The sequence below is a fragment of the Acomys russatus genome, chromosome 32, assembly GCF_903995435.1.
Source record: "Acomys russatus chromosome 32, mAcoRus1.1, whole genome shotgun sequence".
Lineage (NCBI taxonomy): Eukaryota > Metazoa > Chordata > Mammalia > Rodentia > Muridae > Acomys > Acomys russatus.
The window spans coordinates 38,409,982-38,429,130 of record NC_067168.1 but is presented as its reverse complement, the minus strand read 5'-3'; positions in this window follow the sequence as shown (position 1 = coordinate 38,429,130).

Below are 19,149 nucleotides of genomic sequence, written 5' to 3'. Positions count from 1 at the left end.
TGATAAAGTTCCTGCTGCCCACAGGGATTATGGTCTTTACTAGGACAAAATTCAGGGGAAACTGGCAACCCACACCAACTGACATGGGAGAACTCCCTGAGACAGAGTTCCCGCAGAACGAATGGTTTCTCCCTAGCTGCCTTAGCTGAGGAATCACGGGCATTGTGGCAGAGTGGTGGTAATTGAAAATTCAGAAGGCAGGGTTGAGGAACACTGGCTTTGAAAGTCCTTCCAGAAAAACTGAGCTGAGGTCAAGCACACAGTGCCTGAAGAATTTTCAGGTAAACCAAATGCAAGGCATTTCTGCAATTAGGCAACGTGTCATTTCAGAAACTGTGCAGCAATCAGAAATGTCACTGGACAGCATAAGTTCATTGTGAAGATCCTCTTTTTGCATAATTTCTTGTGTTCTTTTAGGAAGCTAGTCTAACAGCTGTGGCAGAGTGAAACATTGTGATCATTTAAACAGGATGCAGAAACCCCAGGAAACACATGGGGATTTAAAATATGTACAAGAAAAAAAAAAAAAAAAAAAAAAAAAAAAAAAAAAAAAAAAAAGGAAGATTAGTCCAAAATTCATCTCCTTGAGGCCCTTGCCTAAGAACCTCATAGCCTCCCAGGGAGAAAGTGATAAGAATTAATTTTCAAGGCATTATAGTGATAAATTCTGTATTTGCAATTTTGTGTGTGTTTATATTTAAATTGCCAGTATAATTATTTCACTATGCATATACCCATAAATAAGTATAATAAATGAATGACAGTTATTTATCATTATCAACATGCCTCAGTTCCTAATATCCTGTATTTTTTCAAAGATTCGCTTTATTTTTTATTATGTGTATATGTGTGCACAGTGTGTGTGAGTAAGTGCATGTGTGTGCAGATGTGTATAGCAACCAGAAATAGAGTCATGTGGGGTTGTGAGATGCTAGGCCATGCTGGGAATCGATCTCACACCCTCTGCAAGAACAGCACACATGCTGTTGCGTCTTAAAAATGAGTAGATATGATGGGCCAAGTGCTGTTGCTTGAACAAGAAATACTGCCCCACAGCGGAAGCATGGTGAGGTGAAACCTTGCTGGAGGAAGTGAGTTAGTAGGGGCGGGAATCCAAGTTTTCTAACCTGGACCTACTTCCTGTCTGCACTTTGCTTCCTGTCTGCTGAGATGGGAGCCAGCGGCAGTCCTAGCTCTCTGCTGCCATGGAGCACCTGCCCCCATGCCTCCCCTGTTGTGCTGGACAGAATCCTCTCATGCAAGCCAGAATGTTCAGTGTTTGGCCAGGTGTCTGACCATGGTAATGAGAAGAGTAATGGACACACCCTGTTGTACACTTGCTGGGCTCCAGTGTAAGCTTGTTATCTGTACATCATCCTGATAGGTTTTTATTATTTTTAGATTTAATAGAAGCAGGAATGCTATAAGAGGTATGCTATAAAAGTGACATTCATAGGTGACAGACCCGGTTTTGCTCAGTGGGAGTAAATAGCTTTCCTTGCAGCATATCCAAACAGCTATACCACCAGTCTTCCAGGCTGCAGAAACAACAAAAATATTCCCAAAAAGGCATGTGAAAGGACTAAACAAAAGCAGCCAGTAAGCTGGTAAGAAACCCATGGGAAATGAGTATAGCTGGGGGAAAAAACCCAAATGTACATTAAAGATGGAGCATTATATTGAATAAATATTTATTTATTATAAAATAATATTTAATAAATGTTAAAGCATTCAAACAAAAATCTTACTAAGAAGTAAAATTTAGATTCTAGGAGATGGGGAAGAAAAGCCAGGGAGAAACAAAGGTAATGCTATGATGGGGAAATGACATAGAGGTACCCCTTCTGCAGATCTTTCAACTTCCCTGAACAGAGCAAGGGAAACGTGCAGCCTGTGTTCTTGCAGTGGTGGATGTGAGGCACAACGGCAGGGAACACAGAACACAGGTCCGTGTTTTGTTTTGCTGTTGTATGGGGGTACAGATGCTCAGTGGGCCGATCAGTAACAAGCTGTTTCCTCTCTTCTGCTTGGTGGTGCTCAGAGAAGAAACAGGTTACTGTGGCCAGACTCCGAGTCCCATCAAAAAAGAAAACATCTTTCCTGGTCCTTTTCCTGCTGGCTTAAATGCATATGAGACCAAAGTAGCAAAGTGAGTGCGCAAATTAAGGCGACCTTGTGTTCTAAAGATCATGCAACCATGGATCAAGTATTGTAGCCTTCCCTGGGTTCTCACATCAGACAGAAACAGACTTCTACACTGTGTAGACTGTTGGCTTATAAGGCTCAGTGAGAGAAGAAGAAAAAGTAACTGAGCTAGGCATGGTGAGTAATGCCTATAATCCCAGCACTCAGGGAGACAAAGGCAGCCAGCCGGATCTCTCAGCTCCAGGCCAGCATGCTTTACAAAGTGAGTCCAGGATAGCCAACGCCAAGCGGAGTAGAAACCCTGTCTTGAAAACCCAAATCAAACCAACCAACAAAACAAACAAACAAAACCAAACAAATAAAGTCCCCAAACTGAACTCTGATGAAAGCATTTTAAGCTAGTGACATTTAGAGAACATTCACTGCGATTTAAATTAGGGAATACCCCATAAATGTTAACAGTGCCTCAAATGTAATAGTTAATAGTTCCAGATACTGTAACTTATTCTTAACATCTTCTGATGGGCCTGGGGCATATAACTCATTCAGAAGAGTGATTTCTGTGCTCTGAAGGCCTGAGTTTGAGCCCCTCTCCCAAAGCTACACACAGAAGTCAGATTTGGAGTCATGCTTTAGAAAGTTAGGACACTTGGATCTTTGGGAATCCATGATCCACTTGTCTACTTGGACAGTTCAAAGCCAAAAAGAGGCCCTGTCTCAGAAACATGAGGAATGACACTCACATTGGACCTCTGTGATCCAGACTTGAGTGCGCACACGTGCATACACACACACACACACACACACACACACACACACACACACACACACGCATGTGCATCCACATACAAATATTAAGTTTTGATTACCCCACCTATCTGGGCCTACTGTTGTCCTGGACTCAAAGCCTTTTTGCAATTGTTTCTTCCGTTGACTATGCTCATCCATGGAGCTGCACAGGTAGTAGTTGGTGATGCTGGGGGGAAAAAAAAGATGCTTAAAAGCTAATATGAATTTCTTGTGTCTCCTGTACAGCCTTCATTCCAAGTAGTAGATAGTCTACTGGCTTGGTTGTGAGCAAATGAGCCTGAGGCCTCTCCTTCACAGGCAAGCAACTGATGGAATGACATGAAGGCTGCTGTGTCACACCATAAGAACCAAGTAATTGAGTTAATGGTATCAGTCTCTCAGCCTAGCCAAGAGTGCCATGGCTTATACCTGAGGATTAAAATAAAGCAGCTTAAGGCCCAGGTAGAGCACTGATGCTACTGCAGTCTCTCCTCTCCTTTTCATCCTTCTCTCACCTCCATCTAGTCTGTTTAAGACTGGGTTTTTGCATCCCAAGCTGGCCGTCAACTCCACACACAGGCAAGGATGCCCCTGAACTCAGGAGCCTGCTAGCTCTACCACCAAAATGCTGGGATCAAAGACATGTATTACCATGCTCAGTTTCGTTGGATGCTGGGAATTGAACCTTGTATTTGTGCATGCTAAATAAGTATTCTACCAAATGAGTTGTAGCCCCAGATGCCCCCAACTTCATCTCTCAGCAGAGAGAAATGAGGATAAGTTGTCACATTTTTTACTATTAATCAGTTTCACATAATGAAGGTAGAACTTGATCTCCTCAATCAAATCTCAGTGCCCCCATGTATACTTCAGAGAAACCATACATAGTCTATAACAAAGCCAAACAATCCCCCAATACCACATCACACTTTATAGAAATGCTGAGCAGGCAGAGGCACAGCACTATGATAATTTTTCATAAGCAAGAACTCGTAAAATGGATTCAAGAAAAAAATCTCTGATACATTATTTTATTCCGCTCAGAAATTTAATTCTTCCATGGACTAATCTTTTCTTCTGCTTACAACTCTGTGATGTGAGGTTATTCAGGGTTAACCATGCAAGTCTCCAAAGCAGGTTTTCTTTTTCTTTCTTATTTTTTCATCTTCTGCAGGCAACTCATGATTCAAGTAGGGAAATGTCTGAATCTAAAATGAATATGATGGTAAGTCCTGATTGAAACAATAGGTTGTTTTATATTTTATCTTTTTTATTGTCCTCCTATTTTGTTGGGCCAAAAATAATATAAACTACCAAAACAAGAAGATGGTACACAGGTGTTGTTATTGCATTTACAGCCCACTGTGGCTTTTAAGGTGGTTGCTATGGCAACGTGATCATTTATAGACTATAATCCCATTAGGCAAAACTGGTGATAAAGTAAGCTCATTATAACAAAGCTTATATCGCTTCACTTCCGGTTGTGTCTGTTTTATGGCAAATTACAGGAGTAGAGCTATTAAATAACAAACCCATAAGAGTGCTGTACTTAGTCATAAAATATTTTTGGACAGAGGAAATGGTAATTTGGAAAACTACTGCAAATGATTCTTTTGAGTGTTAGCTAAACTTTGCAAATAAATGCAAATCCACTGTGATTTTACAAACTAAGCTTGCTCCTACAAGAACCCCTGGCATCTCACTTCCCAGTGCACACACCAATAGGCTATCTGTTCACCAAGCAGCTAAGACCAAACACAGTATCTACAGGTCTCATGGGAAGTCAGTATCAAAACTGGCTATATTAGTTACTTTTCTTATTATTATGACAAGATACATAACAAGAGCCATTTGAGAGAGGAGCTTCCATCCTGGACCCCAGCCCAGGCAATTGTGCTGCTCACACCTTTCTACATCTTCAAACTCAAACACACGTGCCAAGCAGGCAAGGCGTACTGAAGAGAAAACATGACAGACATGAGATCTAAGTTCTGGTTAAGTTTTAGCTTCTTCATCTCAGTGAGGTTTGGGCTCAAAGGCAGGTTTAGACTTTCCAAGGTTAGAGGCAAGACATTAAGGTCCTGTGTCAACTTCCCTTTTCAGGCCTTGAACAGTGCTATTCATTTCCTTCACCACACATGGTGTGTAATCCCTTAAAAGAAAATATTAGCCATGTATTACAGGATAACCACACCACAATGCACAAACCCGAAGAAGATAGTAACTAGGAGGATCCAAGGGGAGATACTTAAATCTTACTCAGAAGGGGAAATAGACTAGAAAGCAAGAATAGTTGAAGAGAGAAAATAGGGTGGGAGAGGGAGCCAGGAGAGATATGAGGGTGGAGATCCGACTTAGGGAGAGTGGGGAAAGGAGGACAGAGGGCTTGCAGAAAGAAGAGAAACTGTGGGCAGGAGCATCTCTGAGACAAGGTGGAGACCCATGACAGAGTATGTTCCTGGTAGGATATGGAGGTGGCTCCTAGTAGGAGGGGTCATACAGTCTGAAGAGGCCTCCCTCTAACTAGATAGAATTATTAGTGGAGGGAGGGAAACACCAATCCACCCACAAAAACTTTGAGCTAAAATTTACCTGCCTACAAGATGTGCAGAGATTAAGAGAGTATCCAAACAATGCCTGTCCCAACCTGAGACCCACCCCATGAGAGAAAGCCAATCCCTGACACTATTAATGACACTTTGCTATGCTTGCAGATGGGAGCTTAGTATAGTGTCCTCTGAATGGTTCCACCCAGCAGTGGGTTGAAACAATTGCTGAGGCTCATAGCCAAACATTGGGTGGAGTGCAGGGAGTCTTGTGGAAGAGTTGGGAAAAGGATAGAAGGACCTGGAGGAGTCAAGAGCTCCACAAGAAGCCCAACATAGTCAATTAACTTGAGCCTAGGGTGGGCTTGTGGAGACTGATGTACCAATCAAGGACCATGCATGGACTTGATGTCCTACACATACATAGCCAATGGGCAGGTTGGTCTTCATGTGGGTCCCCTAGATAGGGGAGAGGAAGCTATCTCCGACATGGCCCCTGTTGCCTGCTTTTCGATCACTTCCCCTTGCTAGGGCTGCTTTGCCAAGCCACAAGGGAAGAAGATGCACTCGGTTCTGAGGTGACTTGATGTGCTGGTGTGAGAGGTTCCCCTTATCTGAGGAGTAGGGAAGGGGGACGGAGGAAAAAGGAGGGAGGGAAGATGAGACTGAGGGGAAAGGAGGGAGGGGGCTATGATCAGGATGTAAAGTGAATGAATATATACATCTTAAAAAGTGTTAAAAAGATACTGTGTCAAGTGCTATTACAATGGCATGGAGTTACACTAGAAACACTCTTGAGGAAGAAGCCATAGAACCTGAATGCTAAGTTAACTGAGAGAAGAGTAACTTTAGTTTGCTGCTGATTTCTAACATCTAGTGTGTTGTTTGATTAAGATAGGTGATAAGCTCTTCTTTGGGAATATTTTTTAAAGGTTTTATTTAATTTTATGTGCATGAGTGCTTTGTTTGCATGTGTGCATGTGTATCGTGTACATGCAATGCCCATAGACTCTAGAAGAGGAGGTCTCATATTTCCTAAAACTGGAATTACATGCAGTTATGAACTACCACATGGGTGCCAGGAACTGAACCCTAGAGGTCTACGAGAGCAGTGAGTACTCTTAAGTTCTGAGTCATCTCAGCCCCCCCAAACCTTAAAATCATTTTTTTTTCATATTGGGATCAAACCTAGGCACTCAAATATACAAGGTTAGCACTCTGTCAATTAGCCACACTTCCAGTGTCACTTTCAGAATATTGGAGATCTTACATATAAATTGTTTTTGTAAATCAATGGTTTCTTTAGGGAGCAGGAGTCTCAGACTTATAGAACTAGGTACGTGAATATAAGGTCACATCTGCATTGCGCCTAGGAGAAGAAGTGCTAGCTCCATGTTTATATGCAAACATGTTTTTACCAAAGGAGAGAAGCTCAGGTCGAAGTCAGGTCTGAGAAGTGACGAATTCTGTAGGATGAGAAGTATGAAACACAACCATGCCTCACCACCAAGTAATGTGTTGAAGGGAGCAGGAAGACTTTAGAGAAGAGGTCAAGCATCTGACTAGGATGAAAACAAAACATAGGCAACTAACAACTATAAAATCAGAAGGCTATTCAAGAGAGGAACAGCACAGATGTGAGGAAGACTACTCTCCCACAAGTGATCGGAGCAGAAAGTTTTTTTCTAGTGATCAAAGTTACTGAGAAAGTATGGCTTTCCCTTCCTCAGAGACCTGTGGATTATTGTTAATGATGTTTATATATTAATAACAGCAAATAAAGTCAGAGAAAAACCACTGAAGCCCAAAGAAGAATTATAGCATAGACAATAAATACTTCATAAAAATTTTTGTTTGGTTTCTGAGACAGTGTTTCATTATGAAGCCCTGGTTGCCATAGAACTTGCAGGATAGCCCAGGCTGGTATTTAGTTCACAGATATTAGCACACGTTTGCTTTCAGATCACTAGAATTAAAGGTATGTGTCACCACAACTTGCTAAATGCTGTAAATTGAAGACAAAGCATTAGGAGAAAGTAGAGAGACTAAAGAGAGAGAGAGAGAGATCTTTAGTTTTAATCATAGAGAAGGAATTAATTACATGATCTAAAAGGTTAATAGATTAACAGTAAATGGCTAATAAATTTATTAAAATACTGAGCATGCAAGATGGTTGGGAAAAATGAAGAACAGAGGTAGAAATCAAAATACATCTTTTATCAGAGACTCAAGTCAGTCAAAAGAGCTCTTGAGCCTAAGTTAAATCCCCAAGGCCAATATGTGGGCTCACACTTTCAATTCCAGCACTGAGAGGGTTGAGGCAGGAAGATCCCTAAAGCTCACAGAATAGCCAGCCTAGTCTAATTATTGAACCAAAGATCCCAGCGAGAGACCCTGGCCCCAAAGCAATGAGTACACCTAGGTTGACCTATTGCTTTCAGATATACCCATGATCTCATGGCTGTGCGCGCGCGCGCGCACACATGCGCGCGCGCACACACACACACACACACACACACACACACACACACACATTCTTCTATCATGGAGCAAATAAGTACACTGTAAATTTGATAACCATAAGTGAGTAATAGACATAAGTTGGAATTCATCAGAAAAAATTTAAAACAGAAACTCTAAAAGTTAATTATCTCCAAGGGTGAACTAAAGACGGAGAACTTTTAATTGTAGTGCTCTTGAGGACTGCGGAACATTTTACACATGCTTACTTTTAATTAAAATATTGTTTATCGGCTCTCAGATCTAGATCATTGGAGGCAATCATATTTTTGTCTCTGCTTCCTGGTCCCATGTGGGAATATTGTCCTAATTACAGAGTATCTTATAAACTGTCTTTGTTTTGTTATGACTGTCTTGTAAGATGTGTTGACCTTCACATGAGACTGAACACTATCCAGTGAAGCTCCCTGCCCCTGCTCAGAACGCTGATAACTTGTGGTTTTGCATAGAAAACTATTTCTAAAACATTCAGCTTTGGGAGGTGTTAGGAAATCTAGCAGCAATCCTTTGAGTTCCAGATTTCAGGAAGACATCCCACATCCCATCTACCCTTGGCCCCCATCCCTCCAGAGATACAAAGCTATACTCAGGTGTGTATCTCTAACTCTTTTGCCTGCTCTTGGGACTCTTTTCCTCCCATTGGGGTTGCCTTGTCCAGGCTCTATATGCGGGCTTTTACCTGTTTTTGTTTTTGTTTTTTGGTTTTTTGTTTGTTTGTTTGTTTTCTTTTCTTTTCATTTTTCTTTTTCTTTCTTTCTTTTCTTTCTTTTTTTTGTTTTTGATGTTTTAATTTTTTTTTTTTTTTTTTAGACAGGGTTTTTCTGTGTGCCTTGGCTGTCCTGGACTTTCTAGACCAGGCTGGCCTTGAACTCACAGAGATCCGCTTGCCTCTGCCTTCCTCACTGCTGGGATTACAGGCGTGCACCACCATGCCCTGCTTCTTTTACCTTGTCTTATTGTATCTTGGTTTGTCCTGTTTGGCTGTTGTCTCTTAGAGGCCTCCTTTTCTGAAGAAAAAATGGAGGAGGAGTGAATCTGGGGGAGGATGGGCAGGCTGGGAGGAATGGAAGGAGGGGAAACTGTGCTTGGGATGTGTTTTATGAGAGACAAATCTATTTTCTATAAGAAAATCATATTCTTCCTGAGCTCAGTGTCTCCAAATGTTTTAATTTTCATTGATATGGAATTTCATAAAGCAGAATTGTTGTTCCTCTTCATTTTCCAGATACTAACAACTTATGTTCAGTGTCAAATTACTGAATTTCCAAAGTGGTTTTTAATGTATAATTTACCCCTTTTAGACACAGAATTAATTTCATATATAATTTATTTCATAATAAAACTCAATCCATTTTTTAAGTAAATGAAAATGTCCCTCGGGGCATTGTTTAGCAGCATAGGTAGTTAGATTATCGACTCATTGAATTACCAATGCTCAACAAAACAATCATCTGATATGCATACCATCAAGGATCTACTGAATATGCTATTATGCTTAATATGTTAGAAGACAGCTTGGAAGCTACCCGGGCTGTGTGTCATGACACTCACAAGCTTCAGTTACACAGTAATTTGATGAGCATAATTAGACGTCAGATGATTGGACATGATGCCTCATCACTGAGATAGTTTGTAGAAAGGAGACACCGGTTGATCAAGCACACTCCACAAAGCAAACGGGAACGAATGGAGCACGACATGAGGAAAAAAAGAGTGAGATAAGCACTGGGTATTTTTAGTAGCTGAAACAGCATAAGAACACAAAAAGCTGTCACTGGGGGAGATGAACCAGGTGGTAACAAGATTTGTCACACAAGCGTGAGGACCCGAATTTAGATTCTCAGAACCCATGCAAATAGGCAAACCTGGATCAAGCCTGTGGTCCTAGCTCTGAGGGGCGGGGCCATGGGAATTAGGAACGGAGATAGGCAGATTCAAGGGGCTTGGTGAGGAACCAGTCTAGGTAAAGGAGTAAGTTCCAGGTCGCTGAGATACCGTTTTGAGATATAAGTGGAGAGCCATCAAGAAAGACAGAAGGCACTAATCTCTGCCCTATGTACATGTGCACATACATGCATACACATATAATACAAATGTGTAAAACACACACAATCAGTAAATGTTGTTGAAACAGTCTGATGACTATTTATGTATGAGTGGAGTGGACTCCTAGCTAGATAAGTGGTGGCCCTTCCTTGACTCCACTGGCAGAAAACATGATACAAATTTTGGATCAAAGGTAGAGTTATTTTAATCCTACTGTATATTCAAGGACCTCATCAGGATATTTTTATGGACTGCATAATTCAAAATATAAACGAACTTTAGATTCAGATAGAAATACGTCTATTTTTAAAGTTGAAGTGTAATTTTGAGAGGATTGGATTTGTTCAGATTCTTAAAATACATGTTTTTGTTTTTGTTTTTTTATTGCCTAGTTGTTAGGGCTCACTCAGTTCAGTGAGTAGCAACAGACACCAGGTACAAAATCCTGGGGTGCTAGAGGAATTCAACCCAGAAAAAAGCTATGCCAAAAAGAAGTAGAGAGAGCCAATATCAGCTGTGTCTACATTTGCACCCTGAGAAGTGTCAAACTGTGATCTTAACTCAGCTCAGGTTTGCTGTGACAGCTCCCACTGTCCCTACAATAATGCCATTCCCCTGTTGTCCCATTCTCTTTGACAGATACCAGACTGCAAGGAATCACTTAGGAGGGAAGGCCATTTGTTTCATAAAACAAACATTAATTTGCAAGTGGTAGCGTTTGTTTCCTGTGTCAGTTTCCATATGGAATGCCCTAATGGACACCTAATAGACGATTGTTACCACATCAGCAAAGAGTAAGGTGTTTAAGGAGGACTAACGATTATATTACAATTAAGTAACTCCTGAAGACTCATTGGTACTGTCTTAAAATCATGCCAAGAACGTGATTATTAAAGTCATTGAAGGTGGCCCTACAGCTAAACCATTAGAGTGTCGATTGAGCAGGAGGACGCTTTCCAAACAAAGCAATATGGCGTTCCTGCAGAAACCCATGCTCCTGGTCACAGAGCATTCTCTCCCCATGAGGATTACACACCAGAGAGCATGCTGTACACCTGACATCTTGTACATGTGGCTGTGAGTACAATTCAAGGTCATGCATTTTTCTGAAGTTGAGAAGCATTCATGGATGACAGAAAAATGGTCCAGGCGTTGACTCTGCCTGCCTGGTGAAAGGGACACAAGCACAGATTCTTGCAAGATCTCGCAGAACTGATGAGGTCTAGGAGAAATTACAGGAGGTGTCCTAGAGAGCAGAGTCGGACCAAGTGTTTGAAAATAAGTAGCAGAAAGGTGCAGATTTTGGGTATGTTATTGTGAAGCATAAACAGGCCTTTGCTTCTTCTGGGGAGAGGGAGGCAGCAGGTCTGACCTACCAGAGAGAATTGTAAGAGGCGCCGCTGCATCTGAAAAGGCAAAGGGTGTCAGCAAGGATGCTGTGAGGAGCCCTGGCCTGCTGAAGGTCTCTGTCCTGTGACACTGATTACTGAGGAATGACAGTGAGAAGAGTAACTTTTAAAAATGATTTCTTTTCATTTTATGTATATGAGCGTTCGGCTGCATGTATGTGTAGCACGCATGTACAGTTTGCAATGAAGACAATGGACTTGTAGGTGGTCATGAGCTGCCATTGTGGGGGGAGGGTGCTGAGGTCAAATCTGGTCCCTCAGCAAGAGCAGCAAGTGCTCTTAACCACGGAACATCTCTCTACTCTCAGTCTTTGATGTTTACGGCCATTTTTGGATATGAATGTTTCTGTATTCTTTCAGAAATGCTTACCCACTTAATTATAAGCCATCTCTTTGGAGAAATGATATCTTCTTTCCCAGAGGCTCAAAGCATCGATTGACTTTCTGACCTAATCTGTTACCAAGAATTCACCTACATGGTTATACTTTCATGCCCTGAAACTTGAGGTTCTTTCTGGGGTTTCTAGCAGCTGTATGACAATTGTAGACTTTATAGAACATTTTTGAACCTGAGAAATCTCTCAAGCTCCAACGGAAGCTTTTTCCTAGGACCCGGAATTTTCTGTAGGTAGCATCCCTGATGATGAAGGTCCAGAATTAGGTGTGTGTGTGTGTGTGTGTGTGTGTGTGTGTGTGTGTGTGTGTGTGTGATCTGTATGTGTGTCTGAATGCACATGTAGCTGTGAATATATATAATTAGAGGCTGGAGGTCAACGTTGAGTATCGCCCCTCAGGCGTGTTTGTTTATGAGACAGGGTGCGTTACTAGCCAGGGGCCCTCCAGGCCAGCTAGAGCCGCTAGCTGGGAATGTCTAGGATCCACCTCTCGCTGCCTCCCCACTGCCAGGATTGCACGTGCGCATTGTTACCTCTAACTTTCTGACATGTGTGCTGGGGATCGAACTTAGGACCTTGTGCTTCCAGGGTGAACACGTTACTGACTGAGCCACCTCCCTTGCTTCACACTGCCATTAAGGATTGCCCTTTCCTCTTTGGTTTTATTGTTGTTTGTCTCTAGGACCCCTCTGTTTTGTTCCATCCCCCATGTTATAGACAGAAAAGCCTGTATTTTAAAATCACCACATTCCTTGAATGAAGAGACGCGGCATTTGTAGAGTGCTCACTGCTTTTAAAGAACCATCTAAGCTCTTTTATGCCAGTTCATTTAATCCCCGTGGTGACCCTGTGAGGGGAATTATGATTTTCCACATCACAGAGGAGACCCCTGAGGTATAAGGAGTTAAGAAACATCCCCAAGGTCACACAGAGACTGAAAGGAGGCACTCAAGAGCAGCCCACTCTTTGTGCCCTGAACTGCTACTTCAGGAATCAAAAGAAAACTTACTGTCACTGTCATAGTCTCAATCATGATGTCCACCTTTCGAAGAGATGCAGGAATAGCCATTAGGAGCTCTCCCTGCACTGGATCCCTCACGTCAGTGGTAGCGAACTGACATTGTAATGAGTTTATAAATCAGAAGCTCAGCATTTAAAGTCAATCAGAACACAAAGCTGCCTCTTAGATTTCCACAGGTGCCAACCAAGCATTGTTATTGAGTCTCCAGGGGTTGGCTGGAGTTAGAAGCCAATGATTAAAATGTGACTCTGTGCTGACACACTTCCTAACAAAACTCTTGGCTAATCAATGTCTGTTGTAGAGTGTGCTCTGATTCTAAATTACAGCTATGCTAAATGGGCTTCAAAATAGGTCTGAAGCCAGGTGTGGTGGCATCTGTCTGTAATCTCAGCCTTCTGGAGGCAGAGACAGGAGGATCAGGAGGTCAAGGTCATCCTTGGCTACACAAAGAGTTTAAGGCAAGCCTGGTTTACTTGTGACTCCTTCTCAAAATAAGTCTTTCATGTTTTACCAAGCACACAAGTACAGTTGGTGAGCTCACCCAGGCTTATATGGGAAAGGAGAGCCTCAACGGAGAAATTGAGGAGATCAGCCTGGGCTGTGGGTATATCTGTGTGAGATTCTCTTGATTGCTAATTAATGTAGGAGGTCACAGTTCACTACAGATGGTACCATCCCTGGAAAGATGATTCTGGTTTGTAGCTGAGTATAAGGGAGTGAGCCAGCCAGCAAATTTCTGCCTAAATTTGCCTCCATGATGCACTGTGATCCATATGATGAAATAAACCTTTTTCTCTCCTAAGTTGCTTCTGGTCATTGCATTTGTCACAGCAACAGAATGGGACTAGCTAGAAGAGACAGCAAATAAACAAATGCTGATGTATAAATGAACCAAATGCATCCAATTTCAAACACATAAAGCAGTTTTAAATGACAAAATAGTTTTCTGTAAGGTAACATAAAAATATTCACTGATGCAGACAGGCACTATTTAGTTTTATGTTTATGATAAGAAATGCTTTAAATGCTAATTAGAAAATATTTCATTTTAAAGTTTATTTGCCAGAATATAACCTCTTGCCTCACTATCATTTAGAACCTCTCTTTCTTTTTGGAGTTAATACATGATACTAAATGTAAAGAAAATTGTCTTACTTTCAACAAAGTCAATTCTGCCTAGGATTGCATATATATACGTCTTAAAATATTGGGGCCATGCCCTCCTTAAATATTTCTGGATGTTTTACAAGGCATGACTTAACATTAAATCAATCCTGTTTACTCTGAATATAAAAAAAAGAATATATACTTGTGAGCTCACACACAACAAATACTTGTGATCATAGATGCATACATGCCCCAATTTATTTGCAAGAACATTTCTGATGTATTTTCTGAGGTCACTATTTAAATGACACCATTGAGTGGACCATATATTTTATATCATAGAAACTGGATAAGTATATTTACTCAAGGTCACCCATCAAAGGCTTACCACAGGAAAACGTGAACCCCATTGCCCAGGTTTTAATCTCACAATACGTAGACATTTCTTCAATATATGTTACATAACCTCTAATTCTTTTTTGTTACAATCCTAGGAATTTCACGTTTTAGCTCAGTTATTTAAAATATATCCAGTGAGCTTGCTGCGTTGATTTTGTTTGCTCTTCGAGACAACAGACTTTCATGCAGGATTTGAAGGTTATGAGATTTGGAGCTGTTAAATCTTGGTCAGGAAGATGTGTTTTTCCTTACCAGCTATGGAAACCTCGTTTTCAAATTCAGTTTTAAAATTTGCATGTTTTATTCCACAGCCTCGCTGCTGATGATCAATACCACATAGAAATGGAAATAAATTATAATCCCGTATTCATCATATAGCGTGCACATTTTGTGTTGTCTAAACCTTGTGTTCATAAAGCAGCTCTTAAAAAAATCCATTGCCAATTAGATGTACTTTCACTTCATACTTTTCCACAGAAGACAGATGAGGGGACCCATCCCCCTTTGGCCACCAAGCAGGTAGAAAACATTGTAAAAATCTATGTTAGTCTTAATAATAAGTTCATTTTCAAACATAATTTTGTTTTTTATTATATGTATATGTGCATGTCTCTGTGTGGTATGTACTCATAAGTACAGGAGCCTTGGAGGTCAGATGAAGGAGTCAGATCCCATGGAGCTGGAGGTATAAGTGGCTATGAGTTGCCAACATGGGTGCTGGCGATCAAACTTGGTTCTTCCACAAAAGCAGTATGGGCTCTTAACAGAGTTGTCTCTTCAGCACCTTAATGTTAAATTCGTTAAAATGTAAGGACTCTCTGGTGCTCATTTTTCCTGTAAAATGGGAGTGGAGCCACCACTGAACTCTCCTTTGGTTCCTCAAGTAGAGGGACTATCTATCAGTTGCAATATCCAGTTGGACTATCCTCTTGCCAGCACCAGCTGTCTAACATCCGTGGACACCTTGAGACAACTACACACACAAAAAAAATGAAGCTGATGATCATGGCTCCTGCAGGTACAGGCCCACCAGAGTCTTGATAGTTCGGATGTGGCAATTTACTACAAGAGCCTTGCTGAACTCTTCCTGAATTGGTTCCTTTCCATCTTGGCCAGCGGGGAAACACTTCCCCTAAGGGGTGGGGGGAGGACTACTGTAAGCTATGCTGAAAGACCAGGCTGCAATTAATCCAAATATGGCTTTTCTGGGGCTATGTACAGGCAGACTGCTGCCCTCATTCAGGAAGTCAGAGAAGAGACAACCCTGTGTTGCCTCGTTTGGTTTCATACCATAGAGCTCAGCAAAAGTCTTCATCCACTGAACCATCTTGCTTAGCCCCACCTACTTTCAATAGTATGGGCTGAGCTGGTAACACAAAGAAAAAAGTGGCCATAAAGATGAGGTCAGCACCCTAAATGTAGCTAAGCTGATGGATTTGCCAGCAGGTACCAGGTCTGAATTCAGCTGGGGCTATGAATGGGGTAGCACACTGTCAATAACCCTGCCCACAAGATAATAAGTGAATGTCCCTGCTGGGGTGATCACAACAGCCCAGCCACCCAGTTCCTGAGTAGGCTACCAGGTCCCGAGCAGCCGTGGGTGTCCCCCACTCTTACAGTCAATCTCTGAGATGTCCTGTGTCATCCCAGTATCAGCTTCTAGTGGTGGAGTGGGTCAGGAATCCAGGCACATGGAGATCAAGAGGAGCAAACAGTTCAAGAGTTGAACAAGAAGAAAGCATGCAGCAGAGCATGAGATGTAATAATGGTGATAGTGACGATGATGACGACCACGGCGATGATGATGATAGTGGAGATGGTGGTGGATGAAGTGATGATGATAACAGGGGTGGTGATGATGGTGATGGGATGGCAGTGATGATGAAGATGGTAGTGGTTATGATGATGGTGGTGATGGGGTGGTGGGGATGATGATAACGATGGTAATGGGGGTGGTAGTGATTATGATAGGGGTGGTGACAGAATGGAAGAAGATGATGAGAAGGAGGGGGAGAAGGAGAAAAAGGAGGAGAATGTGAAAGGCAGGATGCTGACTAAAGAAGGGCAGAAGGTTTCTAAGGAGACAGTAGAGAACCTACCCAACCTGTTATCCAGAAGTGTTCCAGAGAGCCATTGGGTCTTCAGACCACAGCCTGAGAGCTGTAACCTTGGCTACAGCCAGTAACCAAAGTCCTAATACCCAGGACTAGTACAAGGATTATAACACCCATGGGTCTGCCTGCTGTTGCTTCTGTCTGTCTACTGCTGCCAAACAGTGGGGGAAACAAAAGCTCTTATAGTCCAAGCTTATTTAGACACGGAAAAAGCTCCCTCATCTAGCTGACTTTCGGCACATGCCTCATGGAATTTTGTCAATCTTTGGATATATATATATTTTTTTTTTCAGAAAGAACAAAGTCCTATGAAAGTATGCCATTAGGACTGTCACCTGCTATCTGTTTCCTGCTCAGACAAGCTCATAGGAGCATATATTCAGCACACTGATGATAGAAATACAATCCATATGCAATAACTCCCCAAGACTCTCACACTCATTCCCTTTCTGAACAAGTATTTCATTTTACTAATAACATTGAGGTCTTACATTATCCAGCATTGTGCAGTATTGCTCCTGAAAGATAAATGAAGTTCTTTATGCGGAAATCTGCACTGCAGAGAGGGCACCATAGCTGCGCACACACTAGAATATATTGGGGTGTTAATGCTTATTATTGAGGGAAGATAATGAGGACCCCTTCGAGTGTTTAGGCAAGGCTCTGTCCTTGGGTAACAAACACAGAAATCTCTTCTTTTTCTTTCCTGGAGTTTGCCACTGAGATATTTTTAGCTCACTGTGAGTGAGTGACTCTGCTCTGCGAACGAGTGTCTCACACTCTATACTGTGGGAGATGCTATTTATTATTGATACCACTATGCATATTCTATGGCATGGAAAACATGCTAAATTTTCTGCTGGTCCCTTTGGCACTACAGAAAAGAAAACTTTTTAAAAGGAAAACATTGCTTCATCTATAATAAATTAATCACAACTCAATATGTGGGTTTTGAAAGTAACGGAGCACACTGCAGCTACTTTCGAAGGGATTTTAGGCTATATGCAAATAGGAGGCTCTAAAACTTTCAATTTGGAGATTAGCATATTGATGCTTTCTTTGCCTCTGGTTATGCTTGCCCTACCTACAGTGTTGATATTCTCTCGGCGGTTCTGAATATGAGCAGACAGGAAATAATTAACTCTCATTTGTAAAGTGTTTTATGGTTCAGTTTTGTGTCCCATAGTTTCCATTCATGTTTCTTTTGCCATCTTTAGAGACACACAATAAAATAGTCTCACAATGACCCCATATTCTAGGTAACTGAATCAGACCTTAGCATAGGTGTGAAATGGGTCATTCAATGCATTGCCAGGTTCTAAGGTTTATGCATACCCTAAACCCCCTTGAGGTTTATTTTAAGGCTTGAAATGTCTGCTGCCTCTTGATTGCTTTTCTGCAGAACCATTTCATATAGATGCTTTATTCAGCCCATCTGTTTCTAAACTTGTCTTATGAAATCTTGATGTTGGATTGTTTTCTATGTCTCCTGGCTACACTTATTTTCTGGAATGCCATCCTTCTTCTTGGTCCTTAATATGTTTAGGATCAGACATGAGACAGGAAACGAGTAGCTGTGTCTCTGACAGGTTAAGAGGGTGGGACAAGGGATGGACACTGACACTGTGGGATCCTGTCCATGTGGAGACATCGGCTAAATGCTTTACGAGTCAGAGTGATAACCCCAGTCTAGCTCTCATTCCTCAGAGAAAAGCCTCCTTATGATGCCTTGCTTCCTGACAGCTGTTAAGGAGGAAATGGCTTGTGAGAGCACTTCACTGCTTTGTAAGACTCCACGTAAAGGGTATCTGAACTGCTGTGATTATCATTATCAATATAGACCTCTGCAGAAAACTCAGAAGCAACTAACTGCTTAGTGCTCAAGAAAAAATAATCTTCACTCGTTTGAAGCTACGGTGACATTGTTTTAGCTCTATGACAGGTAAAGACTTGCAATACAAATGTGGACTGACAAGGAATTTTATGCAACTTTGTCTTTTTTATTTTCCTTTTAAAGCAATTTCAATTTTCACTTGTGTTCCATCTTTCTTTGTGGGGTAAGTACATAGAAGGGAAAAGCTTGAAGGCACACCCAAGCTTCGGCTTGGTGTCTCTGATCCTAGATTATCTTAAACTCAGACCACTCAGGTACCCTCCTATCCTGAAGGAGATCCAAAGGTGCATTTTAAAAGATGCATGAAAATCTAATCTAAGCATCTTGGGATGTTCTGTGCATCTTCATGCTCTACCATAAGAGGCCTGACCGCCACCTAGCATGATACAGTGTCGTAGCCCATCAGCTCTCACTCACCTGGGAAAGAATGCCACATTCTCTCACATCTCCAGGGTGTTCCCAAACTCCTTTTACATCTTCTTTAATAAGAAACCCACCCTCGTCATGTTAGAGTGCTGTGATCCTCTGAAGCAGATTCTGGTTTTAATTGTACAAATCACCAAGAAAGGGAAATCAAATGAACTTGCCTATCTTCCTGTAAAGGAGGATGAGAACAATGTAAGAAAGATGGAAACAGGTAGATAGAGCAATTACTGCAGGTGTGATTGTTGTCTGGGATATAAAATATAAAGACATCCTGTATGTTTCCTTTGCTGCCATCTGGGTTTGTAGAAAGGGTGGACCATAGAGTAGACCTGATGGTT